Source organism: Musca domestica, unplaced genomic scaffold (genome assembly GCF_030504385.1).
Source record: "Musca domestica strain aabys unplaced genomic scaffold, Musca_domestica.polishedcontigs.V.1.1 38, whole genome shotgun sequence".
Taxonomy (NCBI): Eukaryota; Metazoa; Arthropoda; class Insecta; order Diptera; family Muscidae; genus Musca; species Musca domestica.
The window spans coordinates 7435406-7444410 of record NW_026712324.1 but is presented as its reverse complement, the minus strand read 5'-3'; positions in this window follow the sequence as shown (position 1 = coordinate 7444410).

Here is a 9005-nt window from a genome sequence, read left to right as displayed (position 1 = left end):
TTTCTATCGTACTTAGATTTGTTAGAAATACTGTGATATGCGAAATTTCAAAACCATTGAACTCTTATTTCACATTTTATAAGAGTTGAGATTATGAAAAATGTTGACCCTTTGTGAGGGAGATACTAAAGGAGTGAGTGTGTATTGTCCATTTTCGCACCTGATCTAGCACAGACACAAATTTTTGTATTTGCAGAGCTTGGAAAAATTCGGATAATCCTTTCTTGCTATATGAGGTAAATTACTTTCTGTGAAAATATTGATCTTTTGTGCGGGGAGGTGCAATAAGTTGTGGGCCGATATTGTCCATCTCTGAAATCGATCTAAATTTAACAATAACATTACCGTGTGAATTATCGTGCCCACGAGCCTGGCAGACAGACGGACGTCTAAAACCGTTATTTTGACTAAGCACGTTTTGGCCATATGAACTGATATATACCCTATGAGGCATAAAAATATTACCTTTGCTTTTCGACCGATGGAATTTGCCCTATATTTTTTTTTATTTTTCGATCGGTCCCAACGCCACTCTCACCCACCCCTGCCGACCGAGGGGGCCACCTCCCAATTACATAGGGAGCGCGTACACCCCATAGTACGTTAGGGAAACCAGCTACAGTTAGACATCAGCCGGTTGTTTAAATTCACAAATAAAGACAACACACAGGAAATAAAACAACATATAACAGATAAGAGTAGATAATAGAGAATCTGGCAACTACTTGCTTTAATACTAAAGATGTAAAATAGTGTGTTTAATGACATGCAAAGGGTCTGTCAATGATATCTCATTATATAATTTGTTGTAGATATCACATAAAGACCTCATAGGATTATAAGATTCATAATTGGATTTAACCAAGCAAAGTTTAAGTGGTATGTAATTTCGAGTATTACGAGCAGGAATATTAAAATTTAATTCACCGGTTAAAAACTGTGAATCGATTTCGCCACGCAAAAGTTTTATAATAAATAAAGCTCTTAACATTAAACGTCTCTTTCCCAGTGTCGGAAGATCAATTAGTTTTAGGCGATTCTCATATGGTGGAAGTGTATCATTTGTATCCCATCCTAATCCTCTGAGAGCAAATAAAAGAAATTGGGTTTTTAGTGTACACCCCATATTAACGCTATGGTGCTGATATTAACTATGTGGTGCTGATAGGTAGGCTGTTGTCCTGTCTTAAAGCCAAAATTCTGCTTCGATTGTTCTTTAATTTTGACCTGTAGCGCGACTGAAAAAACAAAAAAAATTCAATTTACCCCTAAAAGCAACCCCAACTATATGTCAAATTCTGTAAGGATCTGACCATAATTGCGACCAGTAGCGTGATTACAGATTAACATGGACACACATAGCTACATTATCTCAACTCGTCGAGATAGGAAGACCCATATATGACATCGTGCGTTTGGAACCAATATTCCGAGGTGTTACAAACTGTTTGACCCAATCAAACGTATAATACCGCCAACACATGGTGTTGTACGAGTATGGTATAAAAATCTTATATTAAAACAAGGTAATATCCAATGTATGGGTAATGTGGGAACATGGACAATATTGGTCCCTTACTTCTAATACTACCCCTGCAAAGGTAATAACTTTGAATAATAATAAAAACAAGTAAGAAAAGGCTAAAGTCGTGCGGGCCGACTATGTTATACCCTACAACACTACAATATGTTGGAAGCCCCCTTATGTCCAAACCCATTTTGCAAGATTTCGCTTTTGAAATTATGTCACCAGGGAAATTTTCCCAATATTTACGCACACCGTCTTGCTTTTAGTTGTGTAGTCCATTTTACAGCTAAATATAATCCAATGGTCATCCAAAATGCTAGAATTCTTCCCTGTCCTTAACCCTCTTCACAGGCGTGTCGATTGGCTTCAATTGTGTGATCGGAAAAATATTTCTGTTTTTGGTTAATTTGAGCCCCTAAATATTTTGCAATCATCTCAAAAAGCATGTATCTCCAAATTTATTATATTTAGCTATATTCGTCAACGAAATCAGCATAAAAAAGCCAGAAGTTCGCCTTTTGTTTTTTTTTGGATATCGCCTGTAAGTAATGCTGGTATTTTTTCACACAAAATCAGTGGTCCATCGTACCCGCTGTCCTAAACTCTAACTTTAGGCGAGATTTCGTGTCCTTTGATTTCTATTTGTGTCCTTTTTAACGGCTGCAAAATCAGGAACATTTTTAGTTGTTGGTCCATTTCAACCTCCTAATATATTGCGGACATGTTTGAAAACAATAGGCCTAGCCCTACCCTTGTGAAAATTTTCGTGAGGATCGGACGATAGTTGCAATACTTATATAATATCCCCAACCTGTGTTGTAAGGTGAAAAAATACTTCAAAATATTAAAAGTCAAATTGAAAAAATCGCATGCGATAAAAAATATGAAAAAAAAAAAATAAAAATATATCACACAATATTAAAAAATCGTTATTAACATCATTATTGGTTTATTTTTTTGCGATTTTTTTAGATTTTATACTTTTATGCCAAGAGGGCATTCTGAATTGACAAAATTTGTCAAAATCGGTCCAGCCATTCTGGAGATATAAGCATTCTAACTAACGTCCCCTTCCTTTGTATATACACATTGTATATATTTCGCTATATATATTCGATATATTTACTATCGGCTTCTACGTAACGGTCAGAATTAACCTTTTCGTATATTTGTGATTTCGCCGGGATTAAAAATTTTCGGTGTTTAATGGAAAATTTGACTTTTATTTAGCACAAATGTTTTGGTCTATTTCACCCACTAAATACTACCAGATCACCATCAAAATTGGAAGGCTTCTGCCCAGCCTTAAGCTCTAGCACCAACTGCAAAATCAGGAAATTTTTCAGGTTTTGGTCATTTCAACCGCTAAATATTATTCGATCATCTCTAAACTAGGGTTCTATTCTGGCACTATTTATTATCCATTCTAAATTTCGTGAAGATCGGGTCATAATCGCGACCTGTAGAGTAATTACAAATTAACATGGACAGACGGACGGACGGACATACATAGCTAGATCGACTCAGCTCGGCGAGATAAGAACATCCATATATACTTTCCTATGTGGGAAACAAATATTTCGAGGTGTTACATAATTTTTGGCCAAATCAAACTTATAATACCCCCAACACATAGTGTTGTCTATATCTATAAAAGAGGAAAATGTTTGTACGTTTGTTTGTTTGTTTGTTTGTTTGTTTGTAATTTATGGACTCGAAAACCGCTGAATAGCTTTTCCTGAAAATTTCCATATATACTGCAACATAGCCTGAAAGTAACATAGGCTATATACATTTTTGAATTTCAACTTGGAACTGGAGATATAGCATCAGAATCGGAGGTACCTCCCAAATTTGGAATACGTAACGGAATTTGGAACAAAAATAAGTTTGCCAAATTATATTGTAATCGGTTCAGATTTGGATATAGCTCCCATATATATTTTCGACCGATTTCGTTCATTTGATGCCTCAAACACAATATGAATGTTCGATTCCAATGAAATTTGGAATGTGTGACGGGATTTAATCCGAAAATAAATTTGTCAAATTATATTGAAATCGGATCAGATTTGGAAATAGCTCCCATATATGTTTTCGGCCGATTTCAAACATTTGATGCACCAAACAGTTTCAATGAAATTTGAAAAGTGTGATAGATTTTATCTAAAAAATTGATTTCCCAAATTATATTGAAATCGGTTCAGATTTGGATATAGCTCCCATATACATTTTCGGCCTATTTCATGTATTTGGTGGACCAAACACGACATATATTTCCAATTGTAATGAAATTTAAAATAAGTAACGGAATTGGGAGCCAAAATGAATTTGTCAAATTAAATTGAAATCGGTTCAGATTTGGATATAGCTCCCATATATATTTTCGACCGATTTCATGTATTTGATGCACCAAACACGCTATGTATCTCTAATTTCAATGAAATTTGGAATGTGTAGCGGAAATTAAAACAAATATACATTTGTCAAATTATATTAAAATCGGTTCAGATTTGGATATAGCTCTCATATATATTTTCGACCGATTTCATGTATTTTATGCACCATACACGATATGTATGTTCGATTCCAAAGAAATTTGGAATATGTAACGGGATTTTGATTAGAAAATAAATTAGTCAAATTATATTGAAATCGGTTCAGATTTGGATATAGCTCCCATATATATTTTCCGCCGATTTCACATATTTGATGCACAAAACACGATACGTATTTCCGATTCCAACGAAATTCGGCATGAGTGGCTAAATTTGGTACAAAAATAAATTTGACAAATTATATTCAAATACGCTCAGATGTGATTATAGCTCCCATATATATACTCAGCCGATTTCACATATATGATGCACCCAAAGCGAGAGAGACAAAATCTGGCACCAGCAAAAATTGCCAAATTATATTGAAATCAGTTGAGGTTTGGATATAGCGAACATATATATTTCGGCCGATTTCATATATATTATGCACCAAACACGATATATATGACCGATTCCAATGAAATTCAGAATGTGTGGCGGAATTTGGTTATAATAATAAATGTGATAAATTAATTGGAAATTAGTTAAGATTTGGATATAGCTCGCATATATATATTCTCGGCCGATTTCACATATTTGACGCACCAATTTCAATGAAATATGAAAGGTGTGGCGGAGTTTGGTGTAAAAGTATTTTTTTAAAATTATATTTAAATCGGATCAGTTTGGGATATGATTTTAATAAGAACCATTGACCCACAACGCCTTAGGCTAACACTAAAAAACAACAAAACAATTGATTTGAAATACGCTTATTACGGCGAAGTATGTTGCTATCTCGAATTCACTAATTGCAATAGAAATGCCACTCTACTTAAAAAAATTGCAGTTTCCTGCACGCTTGGTATTTGCTATGAAATAAATAAATCCAAAGGACAAACCCTTCGTGTATGCATGTCATGTTACTGGTTTTGTTTATTTACGCATTAAAGTAGTGCAATAATTTTTTTTTAATTTTTAAATTTGTTTTTTTTTTAACCAACATATATTTGTAATTAAAATTTTGAATGCATATAAAATCAAAAGGGGTAGCGAAGCGCACCGGGTTCAGCTAGTAGGGTATAAAAATGTAAAATCTATGGCGTTTGACTTTGTTGCTGTTTTTTATACCCTCCACCATACTATGGAGGGTACATTAATTTTGTCATTCCGTTTGTAACTCCTCGAAATACTCATGTCAGACCCAACAAAGTATATATATTCTTGATCAGCGTAAAATTCTAAGACGATTTAGCCATGTCCGTCTGTCTGTCTGTCCGTCTGTCTGTCTGTCTGTCTGTCCGTCTGTCTGTTGTAATCACGCTATCTTTCGAACAAATTGAGATAGAAGGCTAAAATTTTGCACACATGTATATTATGCAAGTAGGCAGGTTAAGTTCGTAAATGGGTCATGTAGGTCTAAGTTATCATATAGCCCCCATATAACGGTACCTCCCGATATTCGGTATTTTGATGATTTCAGTAGCATTATTCAACGGAATTGTTTCAAATTTGGCATTTGAAGTTCGTAATAGATACTACATCCTAAGTCAAAAAATGAGCCAAGTAGGTTCACGTCTTCGTATAGCCCCCACATACCATACCCCCCGATATTCGGTATTTTGATGATTTTAGCAGCATTATGCAACGGAATTGTTTCAAATTTGGCATTTGAAGTTCGTAATAGATACTGCAGCATAATACAGAAAATGAGCCATGAACGTCCACGTCTTCGTATAGCCCCCATATAACGGTACCCCCGATATTCGGTATTTTGATGATTTTAGTGACTTTATTTACCGGTATTGTTTCAAATTTCACATGTGAAGTTCGTAATGGATACTTCAGCCCATGCCAGATAATTGTCTGTGCAGGTCCACGTCTTTATATAGCCCCCATATAACGGTACACCCTATATTCGGTATTTTGATGATTTTAGCTACATTATAAACAGATTTTTCTTCAAGTTTCGCATTTAAATATTGTAATAACTTATGACAAAAGTTGCCTATGCAGGTCTACGTCGTCGTAAAAGCATTCGGTATTTTTAAGACTTTAACAGAATTTTCAACGGATTTTATTATTATTATTATTATTATTATTATTATTATTATTATTATTTTTATACCCTACAACACTATGTGTTGGGGGTATTATAAGTTTGATTGGGCCAAAAATTATGTAACACCACGAAATATTGATTTCCCACATAGGAAAGTATATATGGATCTTCCTAGCTCGCAGAGCTGAGTCGATCTAGCTATGTATGTCCGTCCGTCCGTCTGTCCGTCTGTCCGTCTGTCCGTCTGTCCATGTTAATTTGTAATCACTCTACAGGTCGCAATTATGGCCCGATCTTCACGAAATTTAGAATGGAGGTGGGGCTAGGGTCAGAATAGAACCCTATTTCTTTTGGAGATGATCGCCAAATGTTTAGGGGTTAAAATGGACCAAATACTGAAAAAATGTCGGATTTTGCAGTAGCTATACAGGTCGCAATTATAGACCAATCAACGCGGAATTTCGCATGTAGCTAGAGTTTAGGGCGGGGAAGATGCCTACCAATTTGGGTGGTCATCGGATAATATTTAGCGGGTAAAATAGACCATATCTTTTGTGTTGAAAAAATTCAAAATTTTTCATTAAACCGCGAATATTTTAAAAACCGGCGAAATCACAAAGCCATGACAAGGTTACTTCTGACCTTTACATTGATGTTAACATCCAACAAATCGGATATATAGCGAAATATGTGCGATATATATGTATATCAAAGAAGATATGCTTGAAAGATCTCTTATATGTCGAGAACGGCTGAACTGATTTCGACCGTTCTCATTAATTCAGAATGGCCTCTTGGCAGGAAAGAAAAAACCTCTAAAAAAATCGCATAAAAATATCTCTATGAAGATGAAAATATTGATTTTTTAAAATTTTCTCATATTTTTTCAATTTTGTCATATTTTTGGCATATTTTCATTTTGAATTAAACATTTGGTAATATTTCTACAGCTAACAAAACTAAGTAGTTAGGATATCAGGATATCATATACAGATCGCATTTATGGCCCGATCCTTACGAAATTTTGCATGGGGATAAGATGAGGGTCAGAATAGAAGCCTACTCTTTTTGGAGATGATCGCCATAAATTTAGGGGTTGAAATGGACCAAAAAACTGCAAAATTGTCAGCAGGTCGTAATTATCAACCGATCCTCACGCACATTTGAATGGGGGTTACCGGACATTGCAAACGCCAAATTGGAAATGAGCAAATTAGTTTAAGTTGCTATAATTCGAAAATTAGAGAACGAAACCTGATGGTTTTCTTTATTATTTGGCACAATATCTTGTGGAATTCTTTCGAGTATCTCGCCTATATAAACTGTATCATTTATTATAGTGTTGTAGGGTATTCAACGGTCGGCCCCGCTCGACTGTAGCCTTTGCTTACTTGTTTTTTTTTTATACCCTACAACTCTATGTGTTGGGGGTATTATAAGTTTGATTGGGCCAACAATTATGTAACACCTCGAAATATTGGTTTCCCACATAGGAAAGTATATATGGATCTTCCTATTTCGCCGAGCTGAGTCGATCTAGCTATGTATGTCCGTCCGTCCGTCTGTCCGTCTGTCCATGTTAATTTGTAATCACTCTACAGGTCGCAATTATGGCCCAATCTTCACGAAATTTAGAATGGAGGTGGGGCTAGGGTCAGAATAGAACCCTATTTCTTTTGGAGATGAACGCATAATATTTCGGGGTCGAAATGGACCAAAAACTGAAAAAATGTCGGATTTTGCAGTAGCTATACAGGTCGCAATTATAGACCAATCGACGCGGAACTTCGCATGTAGCTAGAGTTTAGGGCGGGGAAGAAGCCTACCAATTTGGGTGGTCATCGGATAATATTTAGCGGGTAAAATAGACCATATCTTTTGTGTTGAAAAAATTCAAAATTTTTCATTGAACCGCGAATATTTTAAATCCCGGCGAAATCACAAAGCCATGACAAGGTTACTTCTGATCTTTACATTGATGTTAAGATTCAACAAAACGGACATATAGCAAACTATGTGCGATATTTATGTCTATCAAAGAATATATGCTTGAAAGATCTCTTATATGTCGAGAACGGCTGAACTGATTTCGACTGCCTCTTGGCAGGAAAGAAACAACGTCTAAAAAATCGCATACAAATATCTCTCTAAAGATGAAAATATTGATTTTGTAACATTTTCTCATATTTTTTCCATTTTGTCATATTTTTGGCATATTTTCATTTTGAATTAAACATTTGGTAATATTTCTACAGCTAACAAAACTAAGTAGTTAGGATATCAGGATATCATATACAGATCGCATTTATGGCCCGATCCCCACGAAATTTTGCATGGGGATAAGATGAGGGTCAGAATAGAAGCCTTCTCTTTTTGGAGATGATCGCCATATATTTAGGGGTTGAAATGGACCAAAAAAAACTGCAAAATTGTCAGCAGGTCGTAATTATTGCCCGATCCTCACGCACATTTGAATGGGGGTTACCTCATATAGATGCGTTTCAGTCAAAAACCAATAATAAATGCTTATCTTTTGCCACTTCTGAGAGATTATAGGTCTTTGGGAAATATTGGTTCCAGATCTAGGAAGACCATTTATGTGCAACATCTACCAATAAATTGGAAATGAGCAAATTAGTTTAAGTTGCTATTATTCGAAAATTAGAGAACGAAACCTGATGGTTTTCTTTTATTATTTGTCACAATATCTTGTGGAATTCTTTCGAGTATACCGCCTATATAAAATGTATCGTTTATTATAGTGTTGTAGGGTATTCAACGGTCGGCTCCGCTCGACTGTAGCCTTTGCTTACTTGTTATAAATATAAATAGAGGCGTAGACTACCATACTATCGGTCCCGCCCCGACTTTTGTCCTT